Raw genomic sequence first — 17,473 nt, forward strand, 5'->3', positions numbered from 1 at the left:
GACCATACATGGGGGTTTTGTATGACAATTCCCCCTTCCTTGGCCTAGCAGACAGTCCTGTGCCGGTAGACCTTAGACCAAAGAAATGATTTCTTCACTGCCTAAGATCTCTGGCATGAGATTCTGTTCTCCTGTGAGATGGTATCCTACGGACGCCCTCTCACTTGACTAACCCAACCTGGGGAAATGATTTCTCCTACTTGAGGTTACTCCATGAGACCAGAATCCCTTAGGTTAAGTAGTGCCTTCGGGCATTACCTTACCTGTATGACACCTACCCCCTCCCCTCTATCTCTTTCGTGTTGAATGAACCAACACCCTCCTGGCTGTTGTTCAACATTGACCCTAAGGGTTATTGTAGGACTGGCCTGAGGTTCCCCGTCTGCCGCCGGCCAAGCCAGCTGCCGGCGGGTACCCTCATATTCTTTAGTGTTCTTCAGTCCTCCCTTGGACTGCCTTCCATAGCCCTTATGACTGGGATATGGTTGGGTGGAAGCCCGAATTTAATTCCCCCTTCCACTTAAACCCTCATTCTGGATGCAGGCCAGCAAGGCTGAGCCCTTGCCTTCCTCCATCCTCTCTTTCTCACCTTACTTTCGTACTGGGCCATGTCATTTGTCTACCGCCAGCAGTTGCCCTGCCGCCGCTTACTGGGAACGTCGTTGATCGACAACCCAAAGACAATAGACATTCAGGGACAGACTGCCGGCTGCTGAGTTGCGGCCGACAGCCGGCCACCCATACCTGGTCATCTGCTGCCGGGTCCTACTTGATGGAAGGATCCTCGGCTGTCGGCCGGCAGAGCCGCCGCCTCCGGCCGACAGAACCACTGCCGGCCGACAGAACCACTGCCGGCCAGCAGAGCCGCCGCCGGCCGGCAGAGCCGCTGGCGGCTGGTAGAGCCGCTGCCGGCCGGCAGAGCCACCGCCGCCGGCAGAGATCGCTGACAGCCGGCAGAGCCGTTGCCGGCGGTCTACCACCCAGTTTTATGAAGACAATAATTGCTTCCAATAGCCCAGAATAGGCCGGCATGTGCCGGCTGGTAGAGCCGCTGCCGGCCGGCAGAGCCACCGCCGCCGGCAGAGATCGCCGACAGCCGGCAGAGCCGTTGCCGGCGGTCTACCACCCAGTTTTATGAAGACAATAATTGCTTCCAATAGCCCAGAATAGGCCGGCATGTGCCGGCTTGCCCGGCAGACGCCGGCAGGCCCGGCAGGTGCCGGCAGGCCTGACAGCACTGGCAACTTGTTACTAAACAGTCAGTGCTGTAGCCCAAAGTTTTTCCAACCTACAAGGTGCTTCATGGGCAGCCTACTGTGAGACCATCACATATAAGAGAGTGATTCTCTCTTCCATTAATGGTTATTATCCATTATTGTCCTTAATCCCCAATATCGAAACTGGAAGCTTGTGTCAAGAAGACACTTTATATCATAGGATATCATTGTCCCCTAAGAATTCCTAAGAATTCTACTTTCAATATTGGAGGAGGTCATAGCAATTGGCTGGACAGGAAACACATGTAGGTGTCTTTCCTATTTATAGCTTACCCTATCCAAGCTAATATAAATTATATTATGTATGCTGAAATCTGAGAATTTCACCGAATACTTATATGCTTTTCTTTCTTTACAGGAGGAGCATCCCGAGTGCGGGAATAGTTTTTGCAGGCTCCATAGTAAGAACTTCTACGGCCACGACATGTGCAAGGCCTATGCTCGCTGCGCAGTCACCAAGGGGGCTCTCAAGTACTGGGACCCACAGGTATGTACCGTTTGTGAAAAACTGGTAAGAGAGGCTTTTGACGATCAAAAGTCCACTGAGTCAAGGGACGCAGCAAGGGAAATGCTGCGGAAATGGGTTAGAGGCTTCCAGAAGAACACTTCTGGCCCATACCTTCCTAACGAAAAGATGAGGGCTTGTCTTTTCCCTAGGGCATCTTCGGATGTGGTTATTCCCCAGGCTCAGCCTGAGATTCCCCTGGTTCAGATTCCGGTTGAATCTGAGGTTTCGTATGCCTTAGAGAGCATCCAATTAGAGGACATGTCAGTTGTCTCAGAGGAGACTGAGAACAATCTCCTAGTGGAGGAATTGGATCAGGTGGATGATGTTCCACCTGAGACAGAAACCGAGAAAGCCGAAACAATTTCGGTATCATCGGCCACAGTGAATGAGCCGGTGCCTTCGACCTCTTCCACTGCACCCCAACTAGATTCTATCACGAGTACGTTGCACTCGTTGCTGTCTATGGTACAGGACATTCAAAAGAAATCGTCCAAGAAGGAGGCCTCTCTTCGGACTGAAATGCATCAGCTAGTTGCAACACGTTTAGCCCCGAAAAAGCTAAACGTTAAGGATCTCCCCGCCTTCTCTGACGTTAACCCCTGGAGGTATGCAGAGCCCATGCCCATGTCGGGGGGGAAGATCTTCCTCTTAGAAAAACTGGGCACTGTCCCAGTGGAGGAAATTGAGTTCTGGCCCAGCAGAGGGGCCTACCCGGATTGCTATGTCCGTCTGAAGACGGAACCTGCATCCAAAGAGGAAACAGAGCCGAAGCAAACTATTGTCCTTGAACTCTCTAAGGCTCAGGCCTTATATACCACCACCTTAAAGGAGAGGGCCTTTACTAGCTCTAAGGTGCCGGCTCTCTGCAAGAAGCACCCGTCCTTCATTGCTGACCCTAAACGTGCCTTTCCCTTTTTGGACAAGGGGCTTAAGGCAGCCTTAAAGGCAGTTGAGGCAGGGAAACTATGCCCTACACTGGAGGAGTGTAGACCCTTCTCCCTTGCCTTCCCATCAGACGATGCGGACTGGAAGGATGTGCACAACACCTTCCCAGTTGGGAAGTTGGAGGCAGATATTGCCAGACGACAGTTCTGCGAAGACCTCCCCAAGCTGTCGGACTTTCTCCTGCGTAGGGAACAGGAGACAAAAGAACGTCTTGCTGCTTCCTTGTCTCTGCAGACTGGCCTGGAGACAATGGCAAGCATCCCAGATACCCCGGACATGTACATGGTCTTCGCCAAATCCCATTTGGCGACAGTAACCAAAGACCTGTACAACTTTATTAAAGCCTGAAGGGCTTGCAGAGAGTACGTGTTCGCCTCGGCTGCGGTGAAACACGAACCAAGGAAGCTGATAGCTTCTAAGATCTGGGGAAAAGACCTCTTCCCAAGTGAAGTGGTCAAAGAGGTCGTGGACAAAGCCGCCACTGAGAATAGAAACCTTCTATCTAAATGGGGCTTGTCCTCTAAAAGAAAATCTTCAGCTGACGAGGGTCTCCAGCCGAAGAATAGACCAAAACGACCTAAAGTGCCCTCTCGGCCTAAGCAACAGCAACAGCTTCCCGTGGCCACGGTGTCCCAGACGGTGGCACAACCACCCACCACATTCCAACTGGTGCCCCAAACACTAGCGACTCAGTCACCAGTGTTCACCCCAGTGTTTGAAAGGCAGTCTACGACCGTTCGGCCGAAGTCTCGAGGTTCCTCCAGACGCCCCTTCAGAGGTAGGGGCAATAAGGGTGGATGTGGCCAAGGAGGTAAATCCTCCACCCAGCACTCAAAGTGAGATGCTACCGGTAGGAGGGAGACTCTTCTTCTTCCGGGATCGTTGGACCTTCGATCTCTGGGCCCACAGCCTAATCAAGAACGGACTAGGGTGGAGTTGGAGCTCAACTCTACCAACCTTCCCTCAATTCCTCCAACACTCAACCCCCATACTGGAAGAATATGTTCAGGAACTCTTGAGCAAAAGAGTTATAAGGAAGGCGAAGTCTGTCAGATTCAAATGAAGGCTATTTTGTGTTCTGAAGAAGGACTCGGAAAAGCTCAGAGTAATTCTGGACTTGTCACCACTCAAAAAGTTCATAGTGAACTACAAGTTCAAAATGCTGACGCTTCAACATATCAGGATCCTGTTGCCCAAACGGGCATACACAGTCTCCATAGACATGACGGATGCGTATTGGCACATTCCAATCAGCCGTCAAGTTTCCCCCTACCTGGGATTCAAACTGCAAAGAAGCCAGTATGTTTTCAGAGCCATGCCCTTCGGACTGAACATAGCTCCAAGGGTATTCACCAAGCTTATGAATGCAATCATTCATCAACTATGCCTAAAAGGAATCCAGGTGGTAGCCTACCTGGACGACTGGCTGGTGTGGGCAGCATCCAAAGAAGAGTGCAGGCAAGCCTCCAAGGAAGTGATCCAGTTCCTGGAACACTTGGGATTCAAGATCAACTTGGAAAAATCTCGACTGTCTCCAGTTCAAAAGTTTCAGTGGCTGGGCATCCACTGGAACTTGCAGTCACACTGCCTTTCCATTCCATCAAAGAAAAGGAAAGCGATAGCAGGATCTGTCGAAAGCCTTCTTCGGTCCACAAGGATATCAAGAAGGCAACAGGAGAGAGTGTTGGGGTCTCTCCAGTTCGCCTCAGTGACAGATCCAGTATTGAGAGCACAATTAAAAGATGCATCAGGAGTCTGGAGAAAATACGCATCAAACGCTCGAAGAGAGCTACAAAGACCGATACCAAATCGTCTGCGATCCCTACTCAAGCCATGGTCGTAGGCCAAAAACCTAAAGAACAAGGTTCCCTTACAACCACCTCCACCGTCAGTCACCGTTCACACGGATGCCTCGAAAGAGGGGTGGGGAGGTCTCTCGCATCATCGGAAAGTCCAAGGAACCTGGTCTCCCATCTTCAAAACCTCCCACATCAATTTCCTGGAAGCCATGGCAGTTTTTCTTTTCCTAAAGAAACTGAAACTCCGCTGCTCAATCCACATCCGTCTGGTTCTAGACAGCGAAGTGATAATGAGATGCCTAAACCGACAGGGCTCGAGATCGCCTCACATAAACCAAGTGATACTAGCCATCCTCCGCCTAGCGGAGAAGAAGAGATGGCACTTGTCAGCAGTCAACCTTCAAGGGTTCCGCAATGTGACAGCTAACGCTCTATCCAAGACCAAACCGATAGAGTCAGAATGGTCCCTAGACGCAAGATCGTTCTCCTTCATCTTACGCAAAGTCCCAGGACTGCAGATAGACCTCTTCGCAACGAGCGACAACAAAAAGCTACCCCAGTATGTAGCCCCGTACGAGGATCCTCTAGCGGAAGCAATGGATGCGATGTCCATAGATTGGAACAGATGGTCCAAGATCTATCTATTCCCTCCAACCAACCTTCTGCTGAAAGTTCTCGACAAACTGAGATCCTTTCGGGGGACAGCAGCAATAGTGGCCCACAAGTGGCCCAACAGCGTTTGGTTCCCCCTGGTAACGGAACTACGCCTGAAACTGATCCCGTTGTCGGACCCAGTTCTGACTCAGCAAGTGAAGAAATTGACTGTCTCAGCTTCATCAGTGAAAACCCAGAACCTTCATCTCATGATTTTCTCGCCTTAGCGGTCAAGAAACGGTTCGGGATTTCTAGGGACAGTATTAACTTCCTAGAAGAATAGAAGGCAAAGTCAACAAGAAGACAATATGAGTCTTCCTGGAAGAAGTGGGTGGCCTTTGTCAAGGCGAAGAAACCTAAGGAGATTTCTACGGATTTCTGTTTGTCCTTCTTCATCCATCTTCATGAACAAGGTTTAGCAGCCAATACGATTACTACATGTAAATCTGCCCTGGCCAGACCAATGCTTTACGCCTTCCAGGTAGACTTTTCCAACGAAATATTCAACAAGATCCCTAAAGCCTGCGCTAAACTTCGGCCCGCAGCTCCTCCTAAGCCCATTTCATGGTCTTTGGACAAAGTTCTTCATTTAGCATCAACCCTGAAGAATGAGGATTGCTCGCTGAAAGACTTAACTCAGAAGGTGATATTCTTATTTGCACTAGCCTCGGGAGCCAGAGTTAGCGAAATAGTGGCCCTCTCGAGGGATAATGGCCACATTCAGTTCACAGACAATGGAGAACTGAACCTCTTTCCGGACCCGACGTTTCTCGCCAAGAATGAGCTGCCCACTAAGAGGTGGGGTCCCTGGAGAATCTGCCCTCTGAAGGAAGAAGCATCCCTCTGCCCAGTGGAATGCCTAAAGGTCTATCTTCGTAGAACTTCAGACTTTAAGGGAGGTCAGCTTTTCAGGGGAGAGACTTCCGGTTCAACGTTATCCTTTAAACAGATAAGGGCGAAAATCAGCTACTTTATTCACAGAGCGGATCCAGACAGTACACCCGCAGGTCATGATCCGAGAAAAGTTGCCTCGTCTCTGAATTTCTTCCAAACGATGTCGTTTGAAAGTCTTCGTGCTTATACTGGATGGAAGTCCTTGAGGGTCTTCTTTAAGCACTACGCAAAGCAATTACAAGAAATTAAATTTCATGTGGTGGTGGCGGGCAGTGTAATAAAACCTGCTGCTGGATTACTGCGAAGAACAGTGCACTATTTGGGACTTATAGTGAAGGGTGTACATGATAGACTCGTAAGGCATATCCTGTTGAGTTTTGTGTTTAAGTGATGACACTATAGACTGTTCTCCCTACACAGGTGACATTAAGCATAATAGACTGACACAAGTGCCAGGCATTCTTATATGCACAGTGTTCCTAGTAACAACAGAATGTATAGTGAAATTTTTATATTTCCCTTAGAGTGGCTAATGTTTCCTTTTCAGGTGAACCCTATTGATTTCTGTTATTACTGTTTATGCTTTTATGCAGAATTATTCAGCATACATTGTAATTGAATACAACCATGATTTCTATTTTTGTAATAAACAATAGAACGAATCTTTGCGTCTCTTTCGCCCCAAATATTCCAGTGTATGTATAAGTCAGAGCATCCTTGACTCTTTTGATATTCAAGTAAATATCGGAACTAAGATTCATATTGTTCCAAGCAAACAGGTAAGATCTTATTGTACTAGACTGTTCATTTTACTTTTTAAGGTTTCCTACACATATATAAACCTGTCCGTCTCTTTATCGACAGACCTGGGAGGTACAGTAACCTGTCCAGACCAATACCATCCTAGTACAGACTATGCTTTACGTATATGATGACACTAATATACGAACTGTTTGCTAGATTGTTCCTTGAACTCACAATCCTCTGGTTTTTTCCTAGAGTCTACCCAGACTCTTCCCTGTAGGGGGCAGGAAGCACTGACATATTTCATGATCAGCTGATTGATGTATAACGGTAACATCAAGTGACTCTAGGTCTAAAGACCAAAAAGAAAGATTTAGCTCGAGATGAACGGCACTATTGAAAATCCACAGATACATTAATGCTCTGGTAAACTTCCATCATGACGACATGGCCTGAGCCCAAAAAACGGATTTTGAGCGAAGCGAAAAATCTATTTTTGGGTGAGGTAGCCATGTCGTCCTGATGGACCCACCCTCTTTTTAAGAAAAGGATAATGAAACCCTCCCTATGATACTGTATCTGCAACACCTACAAAGCTACAAAGAATGACTTGGTGGCACCTCGCGGTGGCGAATTAGCACTATTTGCAGAGCAGTAGGAGTGTCGAGAGCGTTGTCTCTTTAACGACTCTCCTTATTCTTGCCTCTCTTTCCCCTTGAAGTGAAAGCTCTATTGGGGGCGTAGATAGCCATGAGACGTGTCAAGAATACGTCCTCTGATATTACGCGATATCCCTTCGTAAAATTTTAAGGGATATTCGCTCCAGGGGTTAGAATTCTGGATACCTTTGGAAAATTCTCTGGAATATATCCCTGTAGTCAAATATACCTAGGAAGCTACCTTTGAAGGTTCTTCCATCAGGACGACATGGCTACCATACGCAAAAATAGATTTTTCGCTTCGCTCAAAATCCGTTATTTGGGTAATCTCTCTTCCTTCTGAGAGTAGCCCAAGGCTACAACCATATTGCGTCGGCCTTGAATTTCGAATACAGGCATGACTAGCCTAGGGTTTTCTGTCTCATCCCTTAACAGCAGACGGCAAGTTTTGGGATTCGATCAGAACCTCAGAGTATTTAGTCTTGTGTCGGCAGTCGGTCGGCTGCGTTGAATTGGATTCCCCTGCCGGCTGAGCTGCCGGCATAGGAGGCTAGCTCTCCCTAGGCCACACCTGAAGTGGTTGCATGATGCTGCCACCTTCTCCCTGTGGCCTAGCAGACTAGTCCTATGCTCGCAGACCCTAGGCTGTAGAGTAGTATAATCATGTGGCCTACGATGGCGCGGCACTTGAACTCTGTTTCTCCCTTGTTGAGAGGAAACGGCATAGCTGCCATCCCCTTAACTTTATTAGCACCTGCTAAGCTGGAGAATAGAAGATTCTCCTGCCGCTTGGGGTTGTGCCGATACTGAAACAGAGTTTCTTCAAGGTGTGTAGGTCCGACAACATTGACGGCCCCTTCCTTACCTCGTATAGGACCCTATTACCGACCCACCCCCGTTCTTTTGCGATGGTCGAGCCATTTCCTTTCCTGAGCCGGCGTCCTGCAACTTTACCATTGCCGGTGGGTTGCCGGAGCCGGCCAGACTCCCTCTCTTCAGCTGAGCTTCCTGCGGCCATGACGGCTGTGGGTGGGAAGTCCATTCTGTCACCAAGGTTCTCCAGTTCTCCCTTGGATTGCTGGCCACAACTTCTGTTGTCGGGGTATTGCTCTGGCCGGCAGTAGACCGGCACAGAAAGGTACTGACTCAGTCGGCAGCATGCCGATTGTACTAGTGCTGCTGGAGGCTGGCCTGCAGTGGTAAGCTGGCAATAGTACTGTGGCTGGATAAAAGCCCGAATGTTACATTATCCCCTTCTTCCATTTGAACCTTCTTTCCGGAGAAAGACAGTAAAATTAACGGATTTTGAGCGAAGCGAAAAATCTATTTTTGGGTGAAATAGCCATGTCGTCCTGATGGAAGGTTCCTTCAGTAGCTTCCTTTGGGTATATATGACTACCATAAATATTCCCAGAGAATTAAACTAAAGGTTTCACAGAATTCTAATTTCTGGTGCGAGTACCCTAAAGGTTTCCCTCTAGGATATCGTATATCAACAGGGGACGCATGCATTAACACGCCACATGGCTATCTGCACCCCACATAGCGTTTACGCTTCGAGGGGGAAAGGTGGCGAGGTAACTGAGGAGCCGTTCCAAAGTTACCCTTCCTTCATTACTGTTACAGTACTCGCAACGAAAACAAACCGTCCGCCATACTGTGTGACGTCACGTCCGTCCTCATTCCTTTTCTGGTAGCTTACAACATTGGTTTGTTTTTCCCAGCGATCGCCGATTATCTTGTGCATCCTTCGCCATGTCTCAACCTTCTGCCTCGCCTTCTTCTGGAAAGTTGAGTACCAGGATCTTGTATTGTTTAAATAAGCTCTGGCCGCAAAGTAACGATTTTTTACGCTAAAATCTTGTGTTTTGTGACGGAGCTGTGCCTCGCCCGGAGGCGCCATTTTATGATGCCGCTGTTCGCTTCGCATGATTTATTTAGTTAGCCAGAACAGCCTTCCCGGCCTTATAACTAATTAAATATCATTAGTTATTTAGTCTTCATTGTTAGGAATTAGTCATATTATGCCGATGGTATTCTTCGGCGCTCTTAGTTAGCTGACCCCATACTAGACTTTTAGCCTAGCCTAGGCTGCAGCCTAGTGTTCATGTTTACTTCTGCATGATATAATAAGTGTTCCTAGTGTTAATGTTAATGAAGATATAGGCATTTTTAAACATATAGAAGATTCAGTGTTGCACATATCTTTCGCCTTTTAGGGACCATACAAGGGACCGTGCCTGGTCCATCCATGTCACATTCCCTAACCCAACATTGGGGCCCTTGTATGCTTCCTTATCTCCCGTTACCTTCGGGTAACCTCCCTCTGGGTAGCTTTGCTATATCTTAGCCCCCTTACCCGGAATAATTTTCGGGTAGGTTAGGCTAGATCGTTCTTCCCTCTTCCCTACCATAGTATATTGGGGGGACCTGGGACAGAACCCCAGAGTACCTATCGTTCATCCCAGTCCACCCTTAGGGAACGCATTTCCCTTTACGTATCGACTGAGACTGAAGGTGGAAGGGCCCTAGCCTTCCCACTAGACTGCTCTTGGTTGGGACACGTCCCTTCCTCCCGTGGCCTAGCGATATGTCTTCCCAGCCCTCCCTAATCTAGGAGAAGCTCTCCTGGTTTAGGTTAGGCTTTGGGGGATTCTGTTTTATTATAGTTTAGGACAGTACACCAGTGCTGTGCCTACTCTGAGCTAACCTACCCTAGGGTTGGAGAGCGTTTCTCTCCTACCTGGGTAGTATAGCATCTAACAGATTCCCCCACTCCTTGGGAGCTTTAGGGTTGCGACCCCTTCTGCTCCCTCAGACCCCTACCCCAACTCTATCCCTTTGTGTTGGCTTGCCTTCACACTCCTGAGGCAAAGTCTAAAGCTCTTAAGCCATGGCGATCGGTAGGAGAGATAGAACTTAACCACTCCCTATGGTGAGCATTAAAATCACCAACAAAGACAAAAGAAGCCTTTCTATCATCTTCTTGTATCTTAGCCATAATGGTAAGAAGACAATCGAAGATAGAATCATCCATGTCTGGATTCCGGTAGATCGAACACAAATAAAAGTTGTTATGCCTGCCACAAACTTTTATTACCTGAATCTCATGACATCTACATTGATAGCAGGACTTATGAGAAGCAGGGTATTCGGTCCTAATATACACCGCCATTCCCCTGGCCCTAGGAATGGCATCACGTTTCAGCATTATTGGCTTCTTAAAACCAGTTATAAGGAGCTCAGATGAGTGTCTCATATTAGAAACCAAAGTTTCTGAGTACAAAAGAATATCATACTGTCTGGATGCAACTGTAAGGTCTTGGATATTTGCATGAAGACCACGAATATTGCAATACAGAAGACGACATTGACGAAATCTAGGACGTACTGGTCCCGGATTTCGCTCAATGTCTCCAGACAGCATAAGAATTAATAGAAATAAAAAAGAGACATCATACTTAAAAACTAGATTAACAAGAATTGTAACAAAAACAATATGTACAGAATAATAAAAAAAGTGATTGATGATACCCATAGACTATAGTAAAATGTCGGAAAAACTGGTCAACATGGAGGAGCCGATACACCATGTAAGGCTAAATACCCTCCAGGATAGCCACTTCAACTGAAGGGAGGACAGTAAGGATGGTTTTGAGAAGAAAAAATCAGAAAAAGGAAAAGACAACCTCTTGATAAACCACCAGGCATCCATGGCCCTTCTATTAAGCCTGCCCAACACACCATTTCAAAAAAACAAGAGGAAGAAAAAAAAATAATAAGATAGAATAGTGTGCCCGAGTGTACCCTCAAGCAAGAGAACTCTAACCCAAGACAGTGGAAGACCATGGTACAGAGGCTATGGCACTACCCAAGACTAGAGAACAATGGTTTAATTTTGGAGGGTCCTTCTAGAAGAGCTGCTTACCATAGCTAAAGTGTCTCTTCTACCCTTACCAAGAGGAAAGTGCACTGAACAAATTGCAGTTCAGTAATTAACCCTTGGGTGAAAAAGTGTTAAGTATCTCATTGTTGTCAGATGTATGAGGAAAGGCGAGAATATATAAAGAATAGGCCAGACTATTCTGTGTAAGTGTAGGCAAAGAAAATATAAGCCGTGACTAGAGAGAGGGATCCAATGCATTACTGTCTGGCCAGTCAAAGGATCCAATACCTCTCTAGTGGTAGTATCTCAACGGGCGGCTGGTGCCCTGGCCAACCTACTACCTATTGTACGAAGGTCTCGAAAATCCCAAGTTAATAGAATCTAGGGATGCAGCTCATAACAACTTACGCAATTGGGTGTGAGGTTTCTAAAATCTCCCAAAACCATACCTACCAATATTACAGCTTCCTAAATGTGCGACATCCTGTCCCTTATTCTGCCTTTCTCCACTCCAGTTCGAGGGGAGAAAGTGGGGATGGGGGTACCCCCCCCCCCTCGCTGCCAGTGCAAACACGATGGCAGTCTCAAGCTGTCGAACTACAGTTGGTTTGGTTTCAGGTGTTGTCTGAAACAAAAAGGCACAGTTCAGTTACGAACTCACGAAAACACAGAAACTCTACGGGAATTGGACCGAAGATTTCACTTATTCATTGTGGTAACTGGCAAATTGGTGATCCTTTCACTGACTCGTAGTGATAACAACGACGGCACGGTCACATCTGACTCCACCACCGACAGCCGGCAGGGTATGCCCTTGGTCACCACCCAGTCAATGGCTGGGTTGGTGTGCCAACCGGCGGACTGCCGACAGCCCGAGGGGTCGCCGACGATTCAGCGGGCTGCTGGCTATGCGTAAAGTTTTCACCTCTACCCAGTCACATTGAATGTTGGCTAGGATGGTGTACCTTCTGTCGGCGACCCGCTGACGACCGACAAGTCACTGACATGCCGGAGAACTGCTAGCCAAATCGGTACTGAAGTACTGTGCCAGTTGACGTATCCCCAAGTACTAGCCTTGATGGTAGTATGCCGGTTGTATAGGTGTACACAATAGCCTGTACATCTGTAGTATAGAATCATATCACAGACAGAAATCTTTGGTACATAACCATACAATAGAATAGTTTTCCAATACTCTGTGCTTCTAAGCACAATCTCTTGCTGAGACCTACCTGAATTGGGGACTGACTTCCCCCCTTTCTTATGCTGACTCTTCATCAGTCTCTTTGATTCTCATTATTAATTCCCTGGATGTTTACGCTACTCTATCCTTATGGGCTAGAATCTTCCATTGGGCCCCCTTAAAGAGGATGCCCTAGAATCAATTGTTATAAAGGTCGCAGCAGTTGGCTGAAGGGATTCACACGTATGTGTCTCTCCTATTCTTTTCCAGCGTACTTATCCTAAGCTTTATACAATAGAAAGGAATCTTCTATTACAGTGAAACACAACACTGGGAAGCTGATATCTTACAACGTTTGGGGAAGAGACCTCTTTCCAAACGAGATAGTTGGAAAGACGATTAGGGAGGCCACCACGGAGAGCAAGGGCTTCTCCAATAGTGGTGCATCCTTTCAATAGAAAGTCCTCTACAGTGGTGGGTCTCAACCTTAAAGGAAGACGGAAAAGTTTATTAGTTCTCCTATGACCGTTGTACCACAGGAAAACGGTCAGGTATGACCTAAAAGGAAGACGGAAAAGTTTCTTAGTTCTCTTTGGGATGTTCAACAGCATCCCACAGTCACAATGACCGTTGTACAATAGGCAAACGGTCAGATATATACACCTTCTGATCATGCGAAGCAAACAAACGCTTTTGGTAGGAGGGAGGTTCCTTCCGGATCGCTGGACCTTCGATCCTTGGGTCCAAGGCCTAATCAAGATGGGACTAGGATGGAAATAGACATACCTCCACCATCCTTTCCTCAACTCTTCCTACATTCCAAATCCCCCATGGAAGAGTATACTAGCGGTAAGGAAAGTAGAGTCCATCGATTTCCAGGGAAGGCTGTTTGGTGTTCACGTGAAGGACTCAAGAAAACTCTGAGTCATTCTGGACTTGTCGCCACTCAGCAAATTCCAATAAAACAGCAAGTTCAGAATGTTAATCCTTCTGAACATAAGGACCTTATTCAATAAGGGGTGTTCGCAGTCTGGTCAGACCTGAAAGATGTCTATTGGCAACTTCCAGTCAGTCACCCCCTCCCCTCCTACCTAGGGTCCAAGTTACAGAAGATAACATATATCCTAGACAAGATTCTTGTCGGACTAGATTCAGTCCTAGGATCTTCACGGAATTGGCAGACACAGTTAAGAAAAACCAAGCATAGAAAGAGTTCAGGCAACAAAGGACCTGGACGACAGAATGGGGTGGGCAGCACCCGAAACGGCTGGTCTATGAGCATCCATGGAGATGATCTGGCCTCTAGAACATCGGGGATGCAAGATAGCTTGCTTCAAGAAGTCTCGATTCTCTCCAGCTCAAGGGCTTCAATGTTTTTAAAAACCACTGAAACCTGTGGTCACCCCAACTGGGGATGTAAAAGGAGATCGCAAGGTCGGTCAAGGGACTATGGTAATCAGTCAGGATTCCAAGACGCTAACAGGGAGGAGTTTTGAACTCTCTCCAGTTCACGATAATGACAGACCCAGTGCTACGAGCACAGCTGTAAGATGCGTTAAGAGGTTGGAGAAGATACGCATCAAACGCTCGAAGAGATCTAAAAGGACCAATTATGGTCGTTCCTTCTTCGTTTCCCTACAATGACCAAAGACCAAAAGCCCGTAGGCCATGTTAGCCCTTTAATGGGTGGGGAAACTCTCTCCACGCAGATCAGACCTCCTCAGGCTGATCTGGGGCATCGAAGCGATAATGAGGCGTCGAAACTGTCGAGGATAAGGGACGTCTCATTTCATTAGGTGATGTTAGCCATTCCTTCCCTAAGGGAATGGCACCTATCAGCAGCTCATGTATAAATGATCCGCAAGGTGACAGCGGATGCTCTTCTCGGGCTCAACCCAATAGAGTTGAAATGGTCCGCAGACGCAGACCTATTCTCTCCTAGATGGGAACAAGTCCCCGAGATGCAGATCGATCTCTTCATCACGAGCATCATCAAGATACTACCTCGATATATAGCCCCATACGAGGATCCTCTAGTAGAGATAACAGACATTATGTGTGTAGAATAGAAGGGATGGACTTAGGAATTCCTGTTCAGCCCATCCAATCTCCTGTGGAAGGCTCTCCACATGCTGAGACCCTTCCAGGGAAGAGGGGCTTTGTTAGCTCCCAAGTAGCCCAAGAGCACCCCGTTCCCTGTAATAAAGGAACTGAGGCTGTTCCCTCAAGGATCTAACCCAAAAGGTTATTTTCTGTTCGCTATAACCTCCGGGGCTAGAGTTAGTGAAATAGTGGACTTATCTGGAGATGAGGGCCACATTGAGTTCACAGAAGTGGGAGAACTGAATCTCTCCTGATTAAACCTTTCTCGCTAAGGACGACCTACCCACTAAGAGGTGGGGTTCTTGGAGAATCTGCCCACTGAAGGAAGATGTCTCGCTATGTCTGCTAGTGTGCCTGAGGTCTATCTTTGTAGAGCTTCAGATTTCAGGAGAAACAGCTCTTTACAGGAGAAACCTCTGGATCAAACTATCCCTACAACTGAGGGCGTAGCTCACCTACCTTATTCGCGGAGCGGATCCTGACAGTACTCCTGCAGATAGTGATCCGAGAAAAATTGCTTTATCACTGAACTTTTCAGTATGTGGACTTGAACCTCTTCGCTCATTTACTGGACGGAGGTTGTCCAGAGTGTCTTACAGACACTATGCTAAGCAAGTCTATGAATTGAAGCATTATGTGGTGGCAGCAGGTGGTATTTTGGACCCTGTCGTCTAGCTCTGCGATGAACAGTCAATTGATTGGGACTATCAATTAAAAGGAGAAGGGGTCAGCATTTTTCGTGTGACCTCCCTTTGAATAAGTGTTGCGAAGGTAACACCAAATCTGTTCAGAATCTCAGGTGTGAAATTATACAGATAACACTAGTGCTGTGTGTACATAGTACACAGTGTTGATAGACTATATCATGTACAGAAATTATAAAGAGAAGTCTTATTAAAAGAGCTTTTCTTCAGTCTGAGAGTGGTACTCATCATTTCTTCCCCTTTCAAAAAAGGGAACATTAATTTCTGTATATGTCTCTTGTATAATTCCCTTATCATGCTACATTCATTTAGCATTTAGTCATTTATTAGAAATAAATGTCTATTAAAATACAGTTACATCCTAATTCGCCCGACAATTGCATGTTTAAGATGCCAGAGTTCCTTGACTTATTTATGTAAGTATTTCTCATATCATTGTATGCTTACAAACAACGGATAGGGACACTGATTTGGTTCGGCAATATATACAAACCTTGAGACCGTTTGTATTCTCAGTGTATACTTATGTTTGTTCATACAATATATGCTACCTTGAGGCCCCTTTTCTACTGTCTAAAATGACTCTTCCCTGCAGGGGGCAGGAAGCACTAACATTATTATGCTTAGTGATAATGACGGATAACGGTAACGTCATTTGTCTCAATTGGCCCTTTTGGCCGTAGAAATATTGTCCCAAGGTTAAGGTACTGAGGAAAATCCACAGATACATTAATTCTCTGGTATGCTTCCATCAGGACGTCATGGCTTGAGCACGAAAAACGGATTTTGAGCGAAGCGAAAAATCTATTTTTGGGTGAGATGGCCATGACGTCCTGATGGACCCACCCTTCTTTTATAAGGAAAAGATCTTCACAGTTTCCCTCCCAAACTACTGTATCTGTAGCACCATGCTCAACGCTACAAGGAATGACCGCCAGAGGGAATTGGCGCGGTTGTGATACTCGATAGTAGTAGGGGAACTAGGGTAACCTCTGATGCGGCTACCCTTCTAATTCTGCCACGTATCCCCCTCGAAGCGTAAAGGCTATTCGGGGTGCAGATTGCCATGTGGCGTGTAAAGAATACGTCCCCTGATTATATACGATATCCTTGAGAGTAAATCTTAAGGATACTCGTGCCAGAAGTTAGAATTCTGTGAAACCTTTGGTTTGATTCTCTGGGAATATCACTGTAGTCTTATATACCCTTGGGAAGCTACTAAAGGAACCTTCCATCAGGACGTCATGGCCATCTCACCCAAAAATAGATTTTTCGCTTCGCTCAAAATCCGTTTTAAGCTATAAGGGCCGGGAAGGTTGTTCTGGCTAACTAAATGACTCATGCAATACGAACGACAGCATCCATGACACCTCCAGCTTGGCAACAGCTCTTGCGACGATAATTTAACTTTAATTCGTAAATAATAAGGCAAGAGCTTACATTTATACAATGTAAAAATCAATACTCAACTTTCCAGAGGCAGATGACGCAGGAGAAAGCATGATAAATCCAAAATTCTTCCAAAATAGCGAGAGAACACAGGAAAATCACCAAGTTATGGCACTACGAAAGAAGGAATAACAAGATTGCGGTCGGATATGACGTCATATAAGTACTCAAAACAATAAGGAGTGGTGCCTTAATAACGGCTCCCCTCTTATTCTTGCCACTTTTCCTCTTGAAGCGTAAACGCTATTCGGGGTGAAGATAGCTATGTGGCGTGTCAAGAATACGTCCTCTGATATTAAGCGATATCCCCGAAGGTAAGAGTTAGGGATATTCGCGCCAGGAGTTAGAATTCTGGATACCTTAAGGTTAAATTCTCTGGGAATATCACTGTAGTCAAATATACCCTAGGAAGCTACTTTAACCCTGGATAGGTACGGTGGGTCGTTTGCGACCCCGAGCGTCAAAAAAAAACAGGTTTTTCTCACGTGACTCACCCCTGTGACTGAATTTGTGGGTGATCGACCTGCAGGAGGTGTCTCCCCTACACGCTCTAGTAGTGTCCAGATGTGCATTGCTGTAGCTGTACTCCTTCCCCGATTTCTGAGACGCGTCGGGGTCGTTTGCGTCCGAGTTTACCCTTCTGAGGTAGTTTGCATAATTATCAAAGT

The 17,473-nt window shown here is 46.7% G+C and overlaps 1 pseudogene; it reads left to right on the forward strand.

Moving 5' to 3' along the window:
• LOC137631369 (golgin subfamily A member 6-like protein 26) overlaps positions 1 to 17,473 on the forward strand; it is a 105,979-nt pseudogene that overhangs the window by 67,273 nt on the left and 21,233 nt on the right.

This window comes from Palaemon carinicauda, chromosome 39, assembly GCF_036898095.1.
Source record: "Palaemon carinicauda isolate YSFRI2023 chromosome 39, ASM3689809v2, whole genome shotgun sequence".
NCBI lineage: Eukaryota > Metazoa > Arthropoda > Malacostraca > Decapoda > Palaemonidae > Palaemon > Palaemon carinicauda.